The sequence below is a fragment of the Pristis pectinata genome, chromosome 8, assembly GCF_009764475.1.
Source record: "Pristis pectinata isolate sPriPec2 chromosome 8, sPriPec2.1.pri, whole genome shotgun sequence".
In the NCBI taxonomy this organism is placed as follows: Eukaryota; Metazoa; Chordata; class Chondrichthyes; order Rhinopristiformes; family Pristidae; genus Pristis; species Pristis pectinata.
Genome location: NC_067412.1, coordinates 76,354,482 through 76,378,179, shown reverse-complemented (window position 1 = coordinate 76,378,179; position 23,698 = coordinate 76,354,482).

Below are 23,698 nucleotides of genomic sequence, written 5' to 3'. Positions count from 1 at the left end.
GGTGAGACTTGGTGAACAAGTAGTCTGTGATCAGTGCAGATTGGGTGAAGGAAGATAATATTTAAGCCAGACACTAAGAAAGGCATTTTGGATTTCAAGTAAACATTTTTTTTTCAGATTTCTCCTTTCTTTCCTTCTGTCAGAGAATTGCTGATTCTTGGTGTGGTGTAAATCTTGAAGTATATGCTGTTCTTTGTTTTACAAGTGAATAACCATTTGTTGTCTATCTTAGAATTATGGAATGGTTTCAGTACTGACTCTACATAAGAGAAATCAACATCTCCACAGTCCTGCAAATTCTTTCCCTCCAGATATTTATCCAACTCGCTTCAGAATGCTACAATTGAATCTGCCTTCACTACTCCCTAAACTCTCACTGCATAAAATCTTTTTTCCCTCATGCCACTTTTCGTTCTATTGCCAATTTTCTTTATTCTGTGGCCCTTGGTTCTTGACCTCAATGGGAGCACTGTCTGGCTCTCTTATCTGTTCATACCCTTCATGACGTTAATTACCTTCATCTGATCCTATTGTTAGCTCCTCTGTTCCAAGGAGAACAATCTCAGCTTCCTTAAAATAAAAGCAAGAAATACTGAAAATACTCTGCAGGTCAGGCAGCTTCTGTGGAGCGAAAAACAGAGTTAATGTTTCAGGTCAATAGCTCTTCCATGATCAGCTTTTCAGGTCCACCATGTAACTAAAATCTCTCATCCCTGGAATCATTCTCATAAATCTTTTCTGTATCTTTTTTTAGTCTTTAAAACTTTCCTAAGGTGTGGCATTTTAGAACCAGGCACAGTTCTTGAACTGTGGCTGAAGCAATGTATAAAACTGAACAGGTTAATTTCAGTGACACTCACTGTGTGTGTGTGTGTGTGTGTGTGTGTGTGTGTGTGTGTGTGTGTGTGTGTGTGTGTGTGTGTGTGTGTTTCTGCTGGTGTCATAACTGAACTCAGAAATATATTTAGTTGTCACAAGTACATGCACACTTCTCTGCAGGGGTTATTCTATTGTGGTCAGGAGCAAGAAGCCTGGCTGATTTTCCTCCTTCCTGACTTGTGCCTTATCCAAAATTGCTTTCACAAAATTCTCAATAATCCTGGATAATGAAGGGGACTGCATCCATAGATAATGCAAAAGTGTAGATAATGTAAAAGATAACACAAAACATATTAAAAGGCATGAAACAAATTGAATGGTACATTCTTTATTGTTTCAGAAAATTTGTTTGTTTGAGACTATTTTTCCTGTGGTATCTTTTTCCAGCTACTGAAGCATTCCAGATTTCTTTCCAATGGTCCAACCCACATGTTTCCATTTACAGAGATTTGCAGACATATCTTCAGTACAGTATGACTCTCAAGGATACAATACTGCCATATAAATAAGCTTCAATAAGCTTGAAATGTTTAATAAGTTTTAATGCACACTTACTCTGCACTAACTGTGGTTAATAAACTTTCACTATATTCAATATATTCCTATTATACTCCTATTGTAATGCTTAGAAGCTCTCTGGAGGTAAATTTTTAAACTTGGACATGCAAGCATTTGAAACACTGGTCTTTGAAACATCGTACAATTAACCCACAAGCTGATTAATCAGCTGGTGGTTAATCAAAAGTCCACTGCAGTCCATTACCGTCCAGGACTAATCACCTGTTCCCTTGATTGGTGTCCCTCACATTAGATTTAATATTTATCTTTCACCATTACCATGGCTGCAATATATACTATCCACTAAATGCAGTGCAGCAATCCACCAATGTTATTTCACCAACATAAAGACTAAAGTATGTGGAGCCTGGGTTCTTGGTTTAAGCTCATGGGTGAGGAACTGAACAAGCTTTCATACTCAGGAGTTACAACACAGCACGACCATTTATTCCAAGGTCTCATCCTAGCTGATTCAGCAAGCCTCCACAGACAATTGGTAGAAACTAGAAACCATTTGATTATATGCAAGAAAGGAGCTGCTGGAGGAACAGTGGGTCAGGCGGCATATGGAGAGGAAAATGGACAGTTGATATTTCAGGTCAAGACCCTTCATCTGGACCCGTCATTTCCCTCTACTGATGCTGCCTGACTCACTAAGTTCCACCTGCAGCTCGTTTTTTGCTCCAGATTCCAGGATCTGCAGTCTCTTGTGTCTCCATTTGATCATATGACTCTGTACTTAAAAAGATAACAACATTAAAGCCATTTAACAACACTATGCTGCTCCCCTTTTAAAAACAAAAGATGGGAACATCTAATACATAAGCTATTCAAATACAGACTTAACCCTCTCATTAGTCTTTTCATTCCATGGCCCTCTTTACCAGTGCTGGTGTCACCAAAGTCTCAGTTATGTTTTGCTTGGATGCCAACTGGTTACTTCTTTGAAGATTCAGCAGAGTTTATCTTGGGCTCTTGGATGCCACTTCTGTTGTGATCTCTTCACTTTTTATATAAGTTCCTCCTAAAACACATTTTGGAAATCATGACTAGGTCCATCATTCCCGTGATTTCCTCTTTTTTTGAAATGTTATCCTTTATCCAAGCTTAGCTCGAATTTCATGATTGCTGTCAAACTAGAAATTTAATTTCTCATATTTTCTTAAGACAAAGAAGGAAGCCATCTGGCCCAATGAGTCTACGTTGGCTTTCAGAGCAATGCCATTACACCCACTCCCCGACATTTTTTCTCCATAGCCTAGTCTCTCTCACATGCCCATCAACTCCTCTCTGACCCTCCAGCCACCCATCCACACTGGGGGTAATTTACAGTAATCAATTAACCTTCCAACCAGTACGTGTTTGGGACATGGGAGGAAACCAGAACACCCAGGGCAGGTGGAGGTGGGGATGTGGGTGGGGGGACTTGTATGGTCACAGGCAGAATGTGCCAACTCCATACAGATAGCATTGGAGGTCAGCTGGTGCTGTGCTGCTCACTACGTGTCCCTTTCCAATGGTCTTGTCTTTCCCCCTGAATTCTCTGGCTCTGCTACCATCTTGTTATGTGCAGTTGACTGTAGAGTGTATTAAAGAGATTCTACATTTTCCATCCTTATTTTGCCAAAATTCAAGAGTTTCTAAAGTTCTTGTTTGTCAAGTCAAGTCGAGTTTATTGTCATATGCATGTACGGTGAGTTACAGGTACAATGAAAAACTTGTTTGCAGCAGCATCACAGGTAGATTCAGACAACAAAAATAACACAAATTATACATAAATTGTACATAACTTATACAAGGCAGTGAAGGAAAAGACTGTGCCAAACAAGACATTGGTACAAAAACACAATTAGAAAACAAGACTGTGATAGTGCAATAGGTGGTCTATCGAGTTCCGTTGTTGAGGTTGGATTAGGGTTGAGCAGGTTGGTTCAAGAATCTGATGGCTGTAGGAAAGTAGCTGCCCCTGATGGTGTGGGACTTCAGGCTTCTGTACCTCCTGCCTGATGGTAGCAGCAAGACTTGACCCTGTTGGCGATGGTCTTGGACAGGATCTTATAATCCACATTCAACAGTGAGATGCGTCTCCAATTCCTGATGTTATCCCTCTCCCCCTTCTGCTTGTAGATGAGGTTAATGGTGCCCTTCCTCATTGGATTCTGACATGCTGCCAGCCAGAAGCTACACTTCCAGCAGGTCTGGGCCCATCCAGTCCCACAGAGTACAACTCAGCTGGTAAGCCATTGCTTCCAGGGCTTTTATTAAACCAAAGGAATGGATAGAACCAGTCAGCTCTTCCAGGACCAGTGGTTTGTGCAGACTCTCTGGCATGCTGTCGTCTAAGACCTCAGTGATAGAGGACAGGAAGTTCTGGGAGGTTGTGCCGTCTGTGACCATTTTGTCATATAGACCAGCATAGAAGGATCTCAGGTCCTTGATAAGTCAGTCTGCGAGGATGTTACTGAGCCGTCCTCTTCCTTAAGGCTGTGGATTACAGAAGTCCGCCTGTGAATCTTTTGGAGGAAGAAGAGCAAGCATATCTCATCCTGCTACATGGAGTGGAACCTGGATCAGAGGATGATCTTGGAGGATTCAGAGGCAAAGAGCTGGGCTTGCCAGCTTTTCACCTCTCGGAGTTCCTCCCTCACATCCACCCCCCTCGACTGTAGAAGGAGAAGTTGCAGCAAGTCTGTCTGGAGTTGGCACAATTCCCTCTGACTCTATCTTGCTTTCTGAACACCTTTGTGGGTGCAGAACCTCTTGATGTCCTCCTTGGTTGCTTCCCACCAGCGCACAGGGGAATGAAAGAGGGCTTTCACAGTTCTCCAACCTGCATAATCCCTCTTTAGTTCCTCATTGCTCTCTGGGGTCAGCAGCTCGACGTTCAACTTCCACGTCCCCCGATCCTCCTGTAGGTGACAGGAGGCTTGAAGGAGACAATGGTCAGAGAAGAACACTGGCGTGACGTCGGTGGATCTGATCGTGACTGGCTCTGACACGAAGAGGAATCGATCCAGGACCGGGCTGAGCTGTCCGATCTCGACCAGGTGGGCTGCGGCTGTGCTCTGCCTGCAGGGGTGCTGAAGGCATCACGCAACTTGGCATCTTCAACAGTTTCCATCGGGAGTCTGGAGGTGCTGTCCAGTCTGCTGTCGGCACTGCTGGATCGTCCAGCCACATCGATGATGCAGTTGAGGTCACCGGCCAGAACGACTGGCCGGGACGTTGCCAGCAGCGGTGGGAGCTGCTGGAGGATGGCCAGCCGCTCGCTCCGTATGGGCGAGGCATACACATTAATAAACTGGAGCAGAATGTTACCGTACATTACATCTGCGGGGAGACGCCCACCAACCACCTCTCTGACCTTGGTGATCGAGAAGTTGCCCTCCCCCCCCCCACATCAGAATCCCCAGGCTGGAAGCGCGATAATCATTGACTCCCCCCGACCACACCAACAACCTGTGGGACAACTATCGCGACCACCTCCAATAGCTGCGGAGGTGTGGCAGCCCGCAGTCTTGTAGGAAAGTCACATCTGCCTTGACCTTGGAAAGGAACTGCAAGGCGTTGACACATCACGCAGAGCGCTTCACACTGCACTTGTTCAGTGATGTCAATTTAAATCTCCATGGAGTTCAGTACCGATCCCACAGTCCGCTATCAGTCATCCTGGGCCCTCACGCCCACAGCTTTTGTGAACTGCATCACTGATTCTGGGCTCGGATAATGGGAGTGGTCTCCCCCTGGGTGTGGGATCCCTTGTGGCAAGGCTGGTGGTGTCGCTGGGGGGAGATCAGTCTGTGCTCCTGTTCTTGTTTCTGATAATCCATTCCCCTTCATCTCCCGGTCCTGGGGTGCATCGGATGTGGTGCTGCTCCCGGTCTCCTGGAGCTTGGGGGGGGGATGACCTCTGTGCTGCTCCTGGTCTCCCAGAGCTGGGGGTGTGGGGGGTGTGGCGAAAGCCCCTGTGCTGCTCCCATTCTCCCGGAGCTGGGGGGCGATGGGCAGGATTCTCCCCTTGCTTGCTCGTGTCTGTTGGCTCTCCTCCTTTGTTTTGTCCCCTCTATTTTGATGTTTCCTCCGTTGTCGGCTTCCAGTGTTGCTTTCATTCTCTGACAAGGAGCGATTGCTGGCGTCCATCTGCTGCATAATTCTTTTCTTCCCAGTACCCTTGTTTTCTGTGGCCCATTGTCTCTTGGGTGGTGTCTTCTGTGCCTCCTTCCTCTTCACCACCTGCCATTCCCCTTCTTGTCCGTCCCCCGCTCCTTCTTCCATTGACTCCTCCTCTTGGGGAGGGGTCTGGGAGTTAGTGGCTGGGGATTGGGAACTCGAGGTGGTCGGGCTGTCCTCGCCCTTCCTGCTCTCGGACTCTGCTGGGGCCTCTGTGCTGGTTAGGGGGTGAGTCTGTGTTCCTCGGGGTGTTGTTAGTGCCATTTCCCCCTCTTATTACCTGTGCATAGGTGCAGGCACGTTTCGGGCAGGCCTTGTAGAGATGGCCTGCTTCCCCACACAGGTTGCAGCATTTGCTTTCCTGACAGTCCTTGGTCTGGTGGCCTTCCTGCTTGTAGTTCTTGCAGATCACTGCACTAGGCCACCATGTGTCTGGGTTTGTTGCAGTGCAGTTGTGACACACCCTGGGTTGTCCTGCGTACACCATATATCCAAGGTTCCCTCCGATGGCAAACACTGAGGGCAGGTGGATGATGGATCCATTTGTGTTGACCCTCATCTTGACCTTTACCTCGCGCTTGCTGGTCCAGATTCCAAACAGGTCCTTAATGTCCACACAGCTTCCTGCTCCCTCGACGTAGTGAGCCAGAAAGGTGAGGACATCCACCATGGGCACATGTGGGTTAAACATGTGCACCATTATCGCACGTTCCTTCTGAGTAGAGGGTGGGTGAAGAGTGGCTGTGCGTTCAGTAGAAGAGCGGAGCTTCATTCCCCTTCTCCCGAAAGTTCTGCAGCAGCTTCTGCCATCCCACCAGGTACTTGAAGCTAACGTCGAAGTATCTGTTACCTGTGAAGTCCTGGAGGCAGTAGATGTCCTTGGCCTCAAGTTTGCAGGTTTCCATCAAGACCTTTCTGATGAAGACGTCCCATGTGAAAGGGTTCCTCTCACTTCAATCTTTCACTGTCACCCTTACAGCATTGCGGGTCCTTCCCCCTGACGTTTCTGCCGCCATCCTGATAGAGCCTGATACAGCAAGTTGTATGCTGGAAAAAGGTGTTAGACTGGTTTCCCAATCAGCACCAGGATCCACCTCAGCATCAGCTGGTTAAGCTCTCATCAGGCAGCCACTTGATCGCGAAGAGTCCTTGTTGTCTTTCTTCTTCAATGTGGGTGTCCACAGAGACCCACCATGAATCAGTCCCCACAGATGCTACACTTGATCTCAGCCAAAAGGCCAAGAAGCGATCTAATTTTTTGAATTACAAAATAAACTTTATTCATCATAAAAAAACAAACTATATAGAACAATAAAACCATGCAAACCTTTACATTCGTGTATGGATCAGTCATTAGTGTTACCTTTTTTTTAAACCCACAACACCGATGCCACTGGGGTGATGCGCCAATCCCATATTTACAGCACTTAAGGGGCTTCCTTGCCTGACCCTGCCCTTCCATCTCCAGTGGCAGAAGAACCCTAAACTGTAAGTAGTCCTTCCCCAGCGAACCCTTGCATTGGCTGCTCTGAGATTCAGTGCGTCCCTCAGCACGTACTCCTGCAGCCTGGAATGTGCCAATCGGCAGCATTCCCCTACGGACATCTTGCAGTGCTGGGAGACCAGCAAATTTTGGGCAGACCAAAGGGCATCTTTCACCGAGCTGATGACCTTCCAGCAGTAGCTGATGTCCATCTCTGTGTACGTCCCCAGGAACAGCCAGTAGATCAGAGAATCCTCTGTTACGCAGCTGCTGGGGATGAACTGTGACAAGGACCCTTGCATCTTTTGCCACCCCTCCTCGCAAGAAGCGATCTAATTTTTTTGGACAAAATCTAATAGCCTGCCAATACAGTATATGCAGTGTAATATTATATAAAAAGAATGACCACTAAGTCAGGAACTATGCCAGTCAGGAACTATGCCCCAATGTGAGCCAGTCCTTTCAGAGAAGAGGTGAGGAGTTTGAAGCAAGATTGGAGCAAGAGAAGATTGATAATCTGAACAACAGCAAAGATCAAAACTTTAAGGGTTAAAGTATCTCTACAACCCCCTCCCCCGCGCCCCCTCCCCCCCCCCCCCCCCCCCCCCCCCCCACACACACACTGCACTAAATGAGCAAGGCTTGTGAGGAATGTAAACTAGCACTATTTGCACAAACCACACACAGAAAAGGAGAGCGGAAATACACAGAGTTAGACAAGTGAAAGCCCTTTTCAGGGAGCTCGGTGAAGCGTGCCAGTGGCTTTTTTTCCAAGCTAATGTAGTATCTGTTGTTACATACTGATGTCCCAGGTGTGGAATTAGCCTCCGGGGATTTGCACAGAAGGATAAAAGAACTAAGGTAAAGATGAACTACCAAAACCATCCAGCTTCTGTTTGTATAAGTGCATGTAAATCCCTACTGTGGGTGTAACAGTTAGACGTGTGTTGGACCTGGCTAATTGGGAAAGAAATTGGAAGCTGCAAGACAAGTTTCTGCTGGTGTTTATGGGGTATTTTTATGATGGTCGATAAATGAGGCAATTTGGGAAGCAGAAGATGAATGGTTGTGGAGTTGGTTAAGCACCAATACCTGTTTTTTTATAATGGGATGCCGCAGGGTGTGTAAATAATTACTTACCTTTCTGTCCCTACCCCCTCCTCACTTCTGAAAGTGCTTTCATTGTGTAGGCTTGCTTTAATTGGACAGGCTCACTTCAGTCAGTTGCATTCACATCTTTGGATCAGAAACCTCTGGGCTCTGAGCCATATGTGTTTTTAGACGCATTGTTTTAGAGTCGTACAGCACAGGAACAGACCCTTTGGCTAACCAAGTCCAAAACGACCATCAAACATCCGTTCACGTGAATCCCATTTTATTATTCCCACATTCCCAAGCAACTCTCCCCTGATTTTACCACTCACCTATAAACTCAGGCAATTTATAGTGTCCAATTAACCTACCAACCGACACGTCTTTGGGATGTGAGAGGAAACCAGAGTACCCACGGTAAAGGGAGAATGTGCAAACACCATACAGACAGCACTAGAGGTCAGGAATGAACCCGGAACACTGGAGCTGTGAGGCAGCAGCTCCGGTTGCTGTGCCTGTGCTTGTAACCTGGCTCACAAGCAGGGGAAGTAATGCTTTGTAGGTTTTGCCTTTCAGTTGAATTCTTAAATTTAGACAAACCTGCTGACTCGGATGGAAAAATTTAAAGCAATTTTTGTATTGGTCAGTGTCCCAATTCCAAGACACACGTTTAATACTGATTTTCCCTTGAGGTCACCTTGGTTGAATTTGATAGGTTTACACTGGGTCAGCTGTAGATTAACATTAACCAAAATTTAAAGTAGCCAAAGATTCTACGTAATGGTTCCTAGTAATCAAGAAAGAATAAACGTTTTGGAAGATTACAGTAAAATGTTCTGTGGCCATGGCATTCATCTACCTTGGGATTTGCTGAAGTAATTTTGGCAAGATTATCCATTTGCGTGTGTAATTGTAGTTTCTGCTGCACCCCCACTAAATCTCCACTGGTGGGCAGGGGGAAGGGGTGGAGGTGCCTCGGGAAATCAGCCCTCCTTGTCAGAACTAAAAGGTTTAATAGTGAATTAATAATGATTAAAGTGATGAGGCAAACGTTCAGGCAACAGGCACAAGTCATTTCCCAACTTTGTAGCAATCTTGCCCTCTTGATGACTTTGGCGGGAGGCCTAATCAATTTTAGCGGTCAGGCCTCATTTAAATAGAATAATTGAGCTGCCACTGCTAACAGCACTGGTAATAGACGGTTCACCCTGTGTGAGGGCAGGAAATCTGGGGGGCCTTATGCCACTTAAAGGCAGCCCTGACACAAAAAAATGGACTTTACAATTACATGTAAAAAGTTTCTTCAAAATGGAGCCAAACACAACAGGCACAGATGTGAGAAATATATAGGAAAAAAGACTTTTAAGTACTAGAAGATGAAATAAACACAGAAGTACATTACAAATCCATTGGCACCATGCAGAAAAGAGAGACCAGCTCTATTGATGCAATCGCTCTCCCCATCAAAAAGTCCATACCAAACTGTCTCCTAAGAGACAAACAAGGCTTCTGTTTGACTCCAGCTCACCACTCAAAGCAAAAGTGATGACTATGGTTTGAATCTTCTCATATAAGCGTTCAGAACAAATGAGGTGGTGATCCGGAACCTTCTGCTGAATATTGTGAGAAACTGTCAGGTATCGGTTGATTGGTACTGATCAATTGTAGCCAGGGATGACAATTTTAATTCTTAGTGGGAAATTGAAGAAGCCTGTTAGTTTTGACATTGGTAGTTTGATGTACATGGCAACCTTTGCAAATCCAATTGGAGTGAAAGTATAGCTGCCTCATCTCAATAACTGACTCAGAAATTCAGAAGTTGGAAACTGATTATGTGTTCCAGGCTCAGAATGGCACAACATTCCACACTCAGAGTTAATACTGGCAACGTGAAGTGCAGACAAATGAACCTGCCAAGAAAATGTGGAAAATAAAGAAAATATACTTGCAAGTACTGGAAACTTGAATTAAAATCAGCAATGAAAGCAAATCCACCACCAGTGCCAGGGAAAAGAAGGATCTGCTCCCTGGATCAGTCTCTATTCCATGAAAATCCAATTTTACGATTGAGGTAAAATATTAATAAGTGGGGAAATTGTTTTTAGAGAGTAGTCCAGAATTTAGGATAGTCTAAGGTTAAAGAATTGCAAGTCAGAGGACTGTTACCCTTTGGAATTCTGTGTTCCAGAAGGCTTCAGACTGGATAGATAAGGCAGAAAGTTAAAGTGGATATGCCAATTCAACATATTTTTCAACAGCAGAATAGTCTTGAGGGCCTGCATGATCTTATCCTGCTCTATTTTCTCATTAAGTGGGGTTCAATTATTTTTTTATTCCAGATATATTTATCAAAAATAGTTTTCTTGTTTGTAATTCTTAACAACAGAAGTCTTTTTAAATGAGTTCCACCATAATTAGTGCTTAATAATTGCAATGCCTCCAAGCTGCCTCTTGCATTATGAAAAAAATGGAAGCTTGTGGGTACTATTACTCAATCTGACATTATCCTCTGGGTTTCCATTGACATATTGACTGACTCTGGGAGTGATGATGACCAGTTTCATCTGGAAGTGGGGAATGGATCTTTTCTTGCTTTGCAAAATATGCTAATCACAGTGCAAAACTATGGGTGTCTTTTGTAATTTCTCTTGGATATGACATTTCAACATGTCTCTGTGCCTCTCTATTGGAGACTTTATTTTTTCTTTCTATATGTGCATATATTTCTGTGTCTTCTCCATGGATTGTCACCTTGTCATGGAGAAGCTTGTGTGGTCCTGAGATCCCAAGAGCGATGTCGTCTGGAGCTTTGCTCCTGGTAGGGTCACCCATGGCGGTAAGGTCGATGGTGAGGTCCCTGACAAAGAACAATCCAACCAAGACGTCAATGGTAGAACAGGCGGACGAAGTTACTTTGAACTGAACGGCTGTGAAGGCGGATGAAGGCTGCAACAAATCCATCAGCTTCAATCATCGTGGTTTCCATGCCATTGGAATCAGTTGGTTGATTTGTGAAGTATCGTGTGCTTTTTGTAGTGCAACATCAAGTATACGTTAAACAAATACATGCACAGGCATCTTCACTCTGTAGCCCATAAATAGATCAAAGGAATGAAGACCATCATCCTCAACCTTGAGAGATAGCCACGATGACGACGATTTCTGTGTATTTATGTTCCTGATTCTTTCCATACGCATCTCTGCTTTTTTTTGTTCATCATTCAATCTTTATTTGTCTCTCATCTTTCTTTTTGTGTGCTTGCTTATGGTCTCTCCCCATTTCTGTCCATCTCATTCTGTGTCTCATTGTTTCTCATTTCTTTGCGTACCTCTGTCATTCCTTATGCATCTTTCTTTCAAGACTCAAATCTTTATCTTGTTTTGCTTTTATAGAGTCATAGAGTCACAGAGCACTACAGCACAGAACAGGCCCTTCAGCCCATCTAGTCCATGCCTACCTGATCTTCTGCCTTGTCCCATCTACCTGCACCTGGACCATATCCCTCCAAACCCCTTTCTTCCATGCACCTATCCTAACTTCTCTTAAATGTTACAAATGAACCTGCAGCCATCACTTCTGCTGGCAGCTCGTTCCACACTCGCACCACCCTCTGAGTGAAGAGGTTTCCCCTCAGATTCCCCTTAAATATTTCACCTTTTACCTTGAACCTATGCCTTCTCACTGAACCTGGGGGGAAGCCTGCATGCATTCACCCTATCTATACCCTTCATTATTTTGTATACCTCTATAAGATCTCCCCTCATTCTCCTGTGCTGCAGGGAATAAAGTCTTAACCTTTCCCTATAACTCAGGTCCTCAAGTCCCAGCAACATCCTTGTAAATTTTCTCTGCACTCTTTTAAGCTTATTCATATCTTTCCTGCAGGTAGGTGACCAGAACTACACACAATACTCTAAATTCGGCCTCATCAACATCTTGCACAATGAAAAACACTGTGATGCTGGAGGAACTCAGCAGGCCAGGCAGCATCCGTGGAGAAAAGCAGGCGGTCAACATTTCAGGTGAGAACCCTTCTTCAGGACTGAAGATAGGAAAAGGGGAAGCCCAATATATAGGAGGGAAAAGCAGGGCAGTGTTAGGTGGACAAAAGAGAGGAGGCGGGGTGGGCACAAGATGGTGACAGGTAAATGCAGGTAAGAGATAGTGATAGGCAAGTGCGGGGGTGGAGGGGAGAGCAGATCCACTGGGGATGGGTCAAAAGTAAGGAGAGAAAAAAATGGATGCTGCCTGGTCTGCTGAGTTCCTCCAGCATTGTAGTGTTTTGCAACTAGATTCCAGCATCTGCAGTCCTTTGTTTCTCAATGTCTCGTACAAATACAGCCTCACCAATGTTTTGTACAAGCCTCTCTCCTTCTCTGAATGCTTTCCTCTCATTCTTTTTGTTGTCTCATCTTTTAAGTTTCTGTGCGCACAACAATTTATTTCTTTCCCTGTATGTTCCTACATATCTGCCTCTCATTCTTTCTATGTCCTATTGATGTTCCCATACATTTCACTGTATGTGAATGTTTCTCTGCATTTCCATCCTACTAAGTCTATCCTATTCTGACAACTTATTCAAAAGACTTTGCAAAGGCAGCATTGGCTGTACTTAAGTGCTGTTAGTGCCCTACTATAGATTGTCCATGACAGTCAAACATGAAGATTACTACTACTTGATAAACAATGGACACGGTGCTGGGTTGGTGACTTGATCAAATACTCCTTTCCTCAGTTGGTTGCAGGATGTTCTACTGCACTGAGGGCAGTGGGGAATTTTGTTATTAATGTCCAACTTCATTGAGAAGTGGCTCCCAAGAAACGGAAAGTGATCCACATTTTTCAGGACCTTGTCATGCATTTTGATTGTTGGGGATGGTGTTATGTGGTTTGAACAGTTTGGTAAATGGCCTCCCTTTCCTGAATGCTTTATGTAAGACCTAACCTTTTGTGTGCTCCTTTGAAGGAATCAGTGATAACTTGGAACATGGCCTCCGAATCTGTGCAAATTAAGCCATTATTTCTATACTGTAATTCTATATACTATACTATAATTCAGAGACTGAGGTTGGCCTGATCTTGGTTCTGGAGGGAGTTGATGAAGTCTGAATAGTGTTCTGTTTGACTATAGATTAACTCCAATGCAGATGGAGGAATGTTGGAATTGAGATGTAGTTTTGCAGCAAGGCATATTAAAAAGAGGGTTGGAGTTATAATACAGCCTTATTTGATTGTGTCTGTACTGGGACTGTGTTTGTCATGGATACATTGGCTGGAATCATGGACTGCATATCATTGCGTAGCAGATGCAAAAAGGTAATTAACTTCTGTGGAGAACCAAATTTGGTCATTATTCTCTATAATATCTCTCAGTTGATGGAGCTGAAGGTTTTTCTGAAGTTGAAAACGGGCATATATTTTTCTTGGCTTTTGCCACGGAGTGTAGTTCATTGTACTTCTGGCTGGGAGAGCGGCACAATGTGATTCTGGGAAGAATTCTGTGGCCACAAAGAGGAAGCTGTTGTGGAGGATTTCTGTGGTAGGAAGCTCTATGTTTCCCATAACTGGACAACTCCTTTCTTCAAGCTGGTTCCAGTTATGATATTTTTGAGGTCCATGGGCATACTCTCCCTTCCCAGATGAGATTACAAACTCATTTCAGAAGTTTTTCTTCACCATACTTTAGTATTTCAGGATGGATTTCATTTTCTCTGGAGACCTTGTTGTTTGTCTCTGTCAGATGGCCTCTTCAACCTCTTGTTGGGCTAATGTAATGCCATTAATGCAATGTAATGGACATGTATAAAAGACAGAGTCTCATTTGCAGAGATCGTTGAAGTGCTCCTTCCAGCAGTTTTGCTCACCTTTTCTCATTGATAATCTCTCTTCCATGGGCCTCAGCAAGGTAGAACTTTGGGTGTTCAGACCATTAATGATCTTGACAGCACTGAAGAGTTATCAGTGAGTTGCAGAACCCCCTGTGCCTTTTACACCCACTTTCTGTTCTTTAGGCCATTGCTTTTTTGTTGGACTTTGACCTATATGTTCCTCCTTGATGTTCCTCATTTCTTCCATAACTTTTGTTCATTCTGTGCATCTCTCTGTTTCCCATTCTCCTAGACTGTGTGTGCCTTCCTATTTTGTCTTGCCACTATATATCTATATATCTCTTTCTCTCCTTCTGCCTTTTGTTAAGGCTCTTCTCATTTATTCTTTTAGTGTATGTGGATATCTCTGACTGCGTGCAAGAATTTCCCTGTTTCTCTCTCACTCTCTTTCACTGTACATTTGCTTCCCTTGACCCAGTTCCTCTGGTACAGAGTGTATTACAGTGCTTGTTAATGTACTGCTTTTGCAAATTGTAATTCCTTTTAACAGAAGATTTCCCACAGTAATTTAAAACGTCCTTCTCTGAACTGTTCAGCTGGGATTCTGACATTCCGTTTATTTTGCAGCTAGTCGTTAATGCAATTTTAGCAAATTACTCAAATTGAAGATAAGCACAACCAGCTGAAACATCATTTGATTTAAAGATGTAATAGATGCACCAATAAATTGATACCTTTCATCTTCTCAGCGAACTCACACAGAGCATGGCATAGTCTTAATACAATTTTTATATTGACAAAAGAGCTCAATTCTTTTAAACCATTCAATGAAATCCTCTCCCTGTGGCTCAATGGGTAAAGACACATCTGCCATGAGGAGCTGTACAGACTAGAAGATGCTTGGTTCATTCTGAGTTTTCTGGTGGCTTGGTGATCTCAGCAAGAAATCAGTTGGAGAATGTTGTATTTCGTCTTTGTGCCCTTGATCGAAGAAGAGAAAAATCTGTGAGGGTTCTTGTGGCTAATCCTCTGCAGTGAACTTTGTTGGAAAATATGTAACTACAAGCATTTGATGAGGGCCAGTTTTGGCTTATCTATGATACTCCCTGTAGTTGAATGGGTTGCTGATGTTTCGTGTACAGGTCTAGTCATAAAGAATGCTCAGGCACAGATTGGCAGCCAGTGTCTGTGGAACTTCAGCAAAGAAAGAATCAACATTGTTCACCTTGACAGAGTGTTCTTGGGAAGATTGTTGAAGTGCATTCCTTCCTTTATGTGAGACAAGTTTCATTTTAATCTATAAAGGACATTAAATATTGTTTAATTTCAGTTCATTTCTACTTTGGAAAGAAAGATCTGCATTTATTCAGAACTTTTCACATCCTCAGGTTGTCGTGCTTTCCAGCCAGTGCAGCCACTTCTGAAGTGTAGCTAAAAAAGCAAAAACTAATTAGCCTGCAGTAAGAACCCACAAGCAGCATTTATTGAGAGATATTGGGCCAGATAACCCCCAGTGGTGTTCAAAATAATGATTTTTTTACATCTGAATGGACAGCTGTGCAGATGTGGCCTTAAAGTTTCATGCAAGGAGCAACACATCCAACAGTGTGGCACTTGCTCAATGCACCCCTAAAGTGTCAGTGAAGATATGTGTGGTCAAGTCTCTGCAGAGACACTTCAACTCACAACAATCTGATGCAAAGATAATGCATTCCTAACTGATCCTTGGCTGACATATAAAGGCCTTACTACTGAAGTAAAATGAGGTTGAATAGTTTCTGGCAGATCTCATCTGATGAACCCTTGCCTCCAATTGCCCCAGCCCAGTCAAATAACCTTTATACTTCATTCTCAATATTTTTTGAATGACCAAAATTGTCTAAAGAAAGTGAAAAAGATCCCAATTTTTTTCTAGTATTGTTTATAGCAGTGCTTTGGAAAGTAATCTTTAATTTCTAGAGATTCTAGGAAAATCCTGAGGGGTTAGCAACATTAGATTAAAGGTCAATGCTTTGTAGCATCTGCTTCCACCAAACTTATCTTCTCAGTGGTTGCAAGTGGGAAAATAATATTACAGTGGTGTATCACAAGCTGTGACCAATATATGGCTTCATGCAGACTTATGAGAAACAGATTCTCGGCATCATTCTGCACCAGTTAACCACAGATGACATGCAGAATAATTCTCAGACAATTGGAATATTAAACTATTTTTATTTCAAAGAATAAATCTGCACATCGTGTTTGGATCAGGAGGTAAATGCACCCCTGCTGGACCTATGAGCCATGAGTTCAATCTTTCATTTTAGAGTGGCAGTTGAGATACTTCATTAGACTCATAGTTCCTTATACTACGGGGGTACGGGGGGGGGGGAGGGTGGTGGGGGGGAGGAAGAAATCAATCAGTGTTTCTATTTATAATTGATATCGGTGAGCCCTGCTGGTAAACGTGAGGCTCTGGACATCCTGTGAGGATTGAATCAAGACTAGCTATATTACCCTTCAAAGTTATGTATTCTTGTTGTTGCACAGTGTCTGGACTTACTCAGGAAGTTTGGTTCCCTAAGATGAGAAGCTGGGATGTATACTTGTGTTGGTTTAAATGCCTTCAGAAGAAGGAAATTACAGCAACATTTTTAAAATCAATTTGACAATGTTTTTTTGATAAAGCTCCTGTGAAGTGCTTTGAGATAATTTCATATTAAAGGTTCTCACTCGCACTCAGTTTGGATTTCACCAAGTTTACCTTACTCCATACATCATCGAACATGGATGAAAGAGCTGAGCTGAAAGCAAATGACCTTGGCATCAAGGCAGCGTTTGGCCACTTGTTATCAAGGAGCCCTGGTAAAACTGGAGTCAGCGGGAGTTGATGGCAGAGGCCTTCCCTGGTTGGAGTCAAACCTTCACAAAGGAAGCTGATTGTGTTTATTCTCCACCCCAGTATGCCACTGCAGGAGTTGCTCAGAGCAGTGTCCTAGTCCAATCATTTTCAGCTGCTTCATCGATGATCCTTCCATCATAATGTCAAAAGTAAGGGTATTTGCTGCCTTCTTGAGCTTGCTCATTTCAATTAAGTTACCTTAGGATTTTCAAATGGAGGAGAATTTGATCCAGCTTTTCCACGGTGCCGATGTTATTCCAAAAACTGACATCTGCACTAAATCAGCTAACAATTCATGCAAAATTTGCACAGAATTGACTGGCAACTAAGATCAATTCCAGTTGCACAATGTTCAATTTGAGTTGCAACTCCTCAGCAAATGAAACAGCCCGTGCCGATGTCTGCATGCAGCAAGACTTGGACAATATTCAGTAACGGGGTCTGATAAATAGCAAGTACAGACCATATGCAAAGAGAGAGAGACTAAACACTTATCTTTGAAATTCAGTGGCATTACCATCGCTGAGTCCCCCACTGTAGCATCTGGGGATGGGGAGAGGGGGGAGTCAGCATTGACTATAAATTTAATTGTTGCAGTGATTCGCTGCCTGATAGTCATAGTCTTTTGATGATCTACAAGGTATCTCAGCAGTGTGATGGAATACTGTCCACATGCCTAAGTGAGTGCGGCTTCAAAGACATTTAAGGAGCTCAGCATCATCTAAGACAAGTCAATCAGTCTGATTGGCACCACTCAGCTATTTTAAACACTCTTCAATGTACCATAGCTGCACTGCGTAAAAACGACAGAAGGGCACCATTGTTGCTCTCCATGCCTATTCCAACAGCACCTCCCAAATCTGTACGTCTACCTTCATTGGGGGGGGGGGGAGGGGGGGTCGTCAAATTGATGAACACATCAAAATACCACCAGCAAGTTTTCTTTTGTCAGACAGAAAGCTGACATGGAAATGTTTTGCTGCTTCCTCCTTGCTGCTAACCCTAAATTCTAGAACACACTCCCCAACAGCATTGTGTCAATGTCTTTACCATACAACCTGCAGCAGTTCAAGAAGACAGTTCACTATCATCATCTTCTCAAGGCCTTATGGATGGGCAATAAATGCTGGCCCTGCCAATTCTACCCTTGGAAAAGAATATAAAAGTGCAAATTCTTTTTTCTCATAATTAAGGGAATATACAAGTGTGTTTTGAAAACCAGTGAATTAAACTTGGGATGACCAGTGCTGAATTTCCATAGTATAGATAATTTACAAGAATTCATGAGCTACACTTTAATTGTTTCTGATATTAGAGCAGAAATTCTCTCCTCAGAGATTGTCTTTGAATGGGGTAAGATTTCTACCCACTGCTGTGATGCAAGAGTTATGATATAGCTTTGACATAATCAGATCCCACCTCCAGGTCAGAGTTTACCACAGCTTCCCTCTAGCTTAGAAAGTGCTCAGCATTGCTCAGCTGCTGACTTCTAGCTGTGGTACCAGAAACAGCAGTTGAACGTGAAAGGAGGAGAAAGGCCCAAGCAGAGAAGATAGTCCATAAGGCAGATTAAATGGAAACATTTTCATCCGTTTCCTGGGGCCCAGCTCAGCTGTATCCTTGAAAACCTAGGAACGTGGAATGTGGCTGGTTTGGAGAGGAATCTGACTGAGACAAAGGCCTTGACGGCTTCTTCACATGGTGAGCACAAAAGGTATGGCTTGTGGTATTCTTAAGTGGGGGCATGAAGAGGTTGCAACATGATTTCAATAGTAGTAGCTGTTTGGGTAGGCCTTATTACACAAATGTTCTATCATTCCCCCTGCTTAATTTTGGACAGATCACAGAGGAGAATCCTGGCTTTCTTTTTTCACCAAATACTGATGCTATTGATTGAGTTGTTTTTTATGCTTGGCAGAAAGCTACAGCATTTCACAGCAGTTCTGTATAAAATGTAGGTATCATCATTTTTTCATTTTATAGTCATCAGCCTGTGACTTTATGCCCATTAAGGTGAGAGGGCTATAAATTGTGGTCTCACAAGCTCTAGAGAGAAAATCCCCAGCAATTACCTAACAGTTGGTTTGAAACTAGCACTGAACTGTAAGTAAATGGAATTGAATGGTATCGTGGAATACCTACTGATAGCAGGCTCTGCAATTTTAGCACAAAGTATTTCAAGTTTTAACATGTGTAGAAATTGTTTTCTCCAGAACTTTAATAGAAATACTAACCAAGTTTTAAATGCATTAATATTTCTCTTAGAATAGCAGGGGGAAAAATTATTTTGAAATAATATTTAAACACTAAGAGCAGAAGTCATAATTTGTTAATTACATCCAGGGTCTGAGGTGATGTCTGCTTCAGGTGAGAATATTAGCAGCAATACTGGCAGGAGCAGCAGAAAATATGTTGATTGAAATGTTTCTGCTCCACATGTAATCCGTTGCCTGGCTAACTCTAGTTATTAATATCCAGTAGTGCACAATTTATACAGTACACTTATGCATACAAAGGTACTAAAAATAAAAACATGTTTGTGCATCTATGCATCAACTTTCACAGCCTTAGCCTATCCCAAAGCACTTTACAACCAATGAAATATCCTTTAAAGTGTAATTATTATTTTTATGTAGGAAATGCAGTAGCCAATTAACACATAGCGAGCAATTAAATAAATGCAAATCATCTGTTTTTAGGTGTTGGTTGAGGGTTAAATGTTGGCTTATACACAAGGAAAACTCCGCTACTCTTTTTCAAATAGTGTAACATACTTTTAAACATATTATTCAATGTCACACTCTCCAAGGTGCTGCATGGTCCCATCAGTGCCACACTCTTCTTTCACTGACGTCTCACAAACATGACTAATATTAATCAAGCTCCCTGGCAAATTAATTTTACATGTGTCAAGTGGTGCAGAGAATTAAAGTTACATGGGACAATAACCTCGTCTCTGCTAGCTTCAGCTTACAATAAATGGTGACCATGTAGTGACTGGAATAATATTTTTTTCTTTCTCTATTTAAACAAAGGGAAGTCTTCTACTTCAGAACACACACTTTTTTCTTGCACAAAACATCAGGAGCAAATCACTGAAATTTTGGATGCCCAGTTCAAGCACAGAATATGTCTGTCAACATTCTGATCTGGGCCTTTCTTTAGGCATTTAACGTTCTCGCCTCAATGGGAGAGCTATGTATTTATGCACAGTAATTAGAGTCCAGTACTTGCTTTAGGACCTAAAAGTCCCTTTCAAATGTTTGGGGGCTCTGATCATTAATTCTAAATACATCACACAAATTATGGATGGGATGGCTTTTGGTGGGAAAGTTGACATCACCACCCATACTTAAAAGGACATTGGATGTTCTTAACTTAGTCATGAGTTGGTTTATTTCAGAATCAGAATCAGGTTTATTATCACTGACATATGTCATGAAATTTGTTGTTTTGCAGCAGCAGTACAGTGCAAGACATAAAGACATAAAAACTACTATAGGTTACAAAAATAAATAAATAGTGCAAAAGAGATATAACAAGGTAATGCTTATGGGTTCATGGACTGTTCAGAAATCTGATAACGAAGGGGAAGAAGCTGTTCCTGAAACGTTGAGTGTGGATCTTCAGGCTTCTGTATCTCCTCCCCAATGGTAGTAACGTGAAGAGGGTGTGTCCCGGATGGTGAGGGTCCTTAATGATGGATGCTGCTTTCTTGAGGCACCTCCTCTTGAAGATGTCCTCAGTGGCAAGGAGGGTTGTGCCCATGATGGAGCTGACTGAGTCCATAACCCTCTGCAGCCTCTTTAGATCCAGCGCATTGGAGCCTCCATACCAGGCAGTGATGCAACCAGTCAGAATGCTTTCCACTGTACAGATGTAGAAATTTGCAAGAGTCTTTGGTGACATACCAAATCTCCTCAAACTCCTAATGAAGTAGAGCTGCAGGCGTGCCTCCTTTGTGATTGCATCAATGTGTTAGGCCCAAGATAAATCCTCTGAGGTGTTGACACCCAGGAACTAGAAGCTGCTCACCCTTTCCACTGCTGACACCTCAATGAGGACTGGTGTGTGTTCTCCCGACTTCCCCTTCCTGGTCCACAATCAATTCCTTGGTCTTGCCGAGTGCGAAGTTGTTGTTGTGACACCACTCAACCAGCTGATCTATCTCACACCTGTACGCCTCCTCATCGCCATCTGAGATTCTGCCAACAACAGTGGTGTCATTGGTGAATTTATAGATAGTTTTTGAGCTGTGCGTAGCCACACAGTCATGAGGGTAGAGGGAGTAGAGCAGTGGTCAAAGCAAGCATCCTTGAAGTGCGCCTGTATTTATTGTCAGCGAGGAGGAGATGTTACTACTGATCCTCACTGACTGTGGTCTCCCCATAAGGAAGTCAAGGATCCAGTTGCAGAGGGAGGTACAGAGGCCCAGGTTTTGAAGCTTGTTGATTAGTATTGAGGGGATGATGGTATTGAGTGCCAAGCTGTAATCAATAAACAGCAGTCTGATGTATGTTTTGCTGTTGTCTAGGTGCTCCAAAGCTGAGTGGGAGCCAGTGACATTGCAACTGCTATAGACCTGTTGTGGTGGTAGGCAAATTACAGTGGGTCCAGGTCCTAGCTCAGGCAGGAGTTAATTCTAACCATTACCGATCTCTCAAGGTACTCTATCATAGTAGATGTGAGTGCTACCAGGTGATAGTCAATGAGGCAGCTCACCTTGCTCTTCTTCAGTATGACTGATACCCTTCTGAAGCAGGTGGAAACCTCCAACTGCAGCAGTGAGAGGTTGAAGATGTTCTTGAACACTCCAGCCAGTTGGTTGGCACAGATTTTCAGTACCCTGCCAGGTACACCGTCAGGGCCTGATGCCTTGCAAGGGTTCACCCTCTTGAAGGATGTTCTGACGTTGGCCTCCAAGACAGGGATCACAGGGACGCCAGATTTGAACTGCTGAAGTGCTGACTTTAACCTTTTTGAGTCTTTTGGCTGTTGAAAGTGACAGTTATTTCTGAAGGTAATGTGGTAGGTCATCAAATATGCAGGGTCTTCAGGCAACCTCCTGGTTGTTCACTAGGCTATTGTGCCTGGAGGAGGAGGCAGAGGAGTGGGCTAGAGAACAGGGGGCTTCAGCTGGAGGACAACACACGAATGTACAGGTTCAGAGCCTCTTACTAGCAGTGTGTGTGTGTGTGTGTGTGTGTGTGTGTGTGTGTGTGTGTGTGTGTGTGTGTGTGTGTGTGTGTGTGTGTGTGTGTGTGTGAAGGTTCTGCTTGACCAAGAAGGCTGTCACATTGGTGTCATGTTCTACATCATCTGCTGGAGGTCAAGATGAGGTCACACATATCCTTGCTTGCAGCAGTCAAAATCGCCTGAGCCCTGAACCTTCATACCCTAAGGTAATTCTAGCATGCAGCAACTAACCCCAGCAACCAATCAGCTGTACAGACTTTTACTTGTCAGCTGACAGATTCTCTGTACTAAAGTCAGTGACTTCCCATGGACCACAGGTCTTGGGACTTATGTAGGATCACAGACTTTGCCAAATGCAGGGCCTCACTGTCAGTGTACACATAGCCTTGTGTACAGAAGTACCACCCTGCTTGAATAGGAAAGGATTTCACTTACTGAATGAACATCCAACTGGCAGGCAACAATGTGCAGTGCACTATGCTAGTCTGTGGCATGTTTCCTGACAGATGCCCGAATGCCTACATCAAATACCGATCATCAACTCATTCCTCTCTTTGACACCAAGCATCCAGTCAGAGTTTTTTAGCTTGGGAGCTCAAAGCTAATGTCTCCCTGCCTGGTTAATAACTCCTCTCAAGGATCAAAACACAGGTGTAACCATATGATAGAATGAGTGTTACGCCCACTGTCAGGCTCACAAGAACAAATCAAATAACTCCAGAAGCTACATTTCTGATGCCAAGAAATGCAATTCCAGACTAATTTTGCACAATAGTTATTCTCGGAGCTCTTCTAACCATTCTCACACTCCTATGAGATGCTCCCTAAACATCCATCTTGAGATACAGGACATTGTTTGGCTTGAATAAGGGCACCAGAACTGGCCTTAGCTCTGGCCATAGCAGGCGACTTTGGAGTGTGCTTTCCAGCAGAGACTCATTGGGTGATGATCTGAAGCCTTGAATTAGTTTTTGCCCTTCCTCAGCTCATATCTCTAAAACTAATTGTGGAATAAATATCAACATTCCAGCTGAAATCAATTAACTCAGTGTCAACCATTCTATCTGCCAAGGGAGTTCACTTCAGCTATCCTGATGGCAGTCTACATCCCACCACAGATGGACATGAAGTCTGCACCCAGTGAGCTATACTCCGTGGTCAACAACCTTGAGACAGAATACCCTGAGGCCCTCTTCATCATCGCAGGGGACTTCAGTCAGGCTAACTTCAAGAGTGTGTTACCAAAATACTATCAGCACATCTCCTGCTCCACCAGGGGCGCCAATACCCTTGACCACTGCTGTACAACCATCAAAGATGCCTTCTGAACCACCCCTCATCCTCACTTTGGGAACTCAGACCACCAGGCTGTGCTCCTTCTCCCTGCATACAAACAGAAACTGAAACGGGAGGATCCGGTACGGAGAGTCGTGCAGTGCTGGTCTGATGAAACAGATGAGCTCCTACGTCACTGCTTTGAGACAGTGGACTGGTCCATGTTCAAAGACTCAGCTGCCAGCCTTGATGAGTATGCCACCAACATCACAGACTTTATCAGCAAGTGTGTGGAGGACTGTGTACCAAAGAAGACAATACAGGTGTTCCCA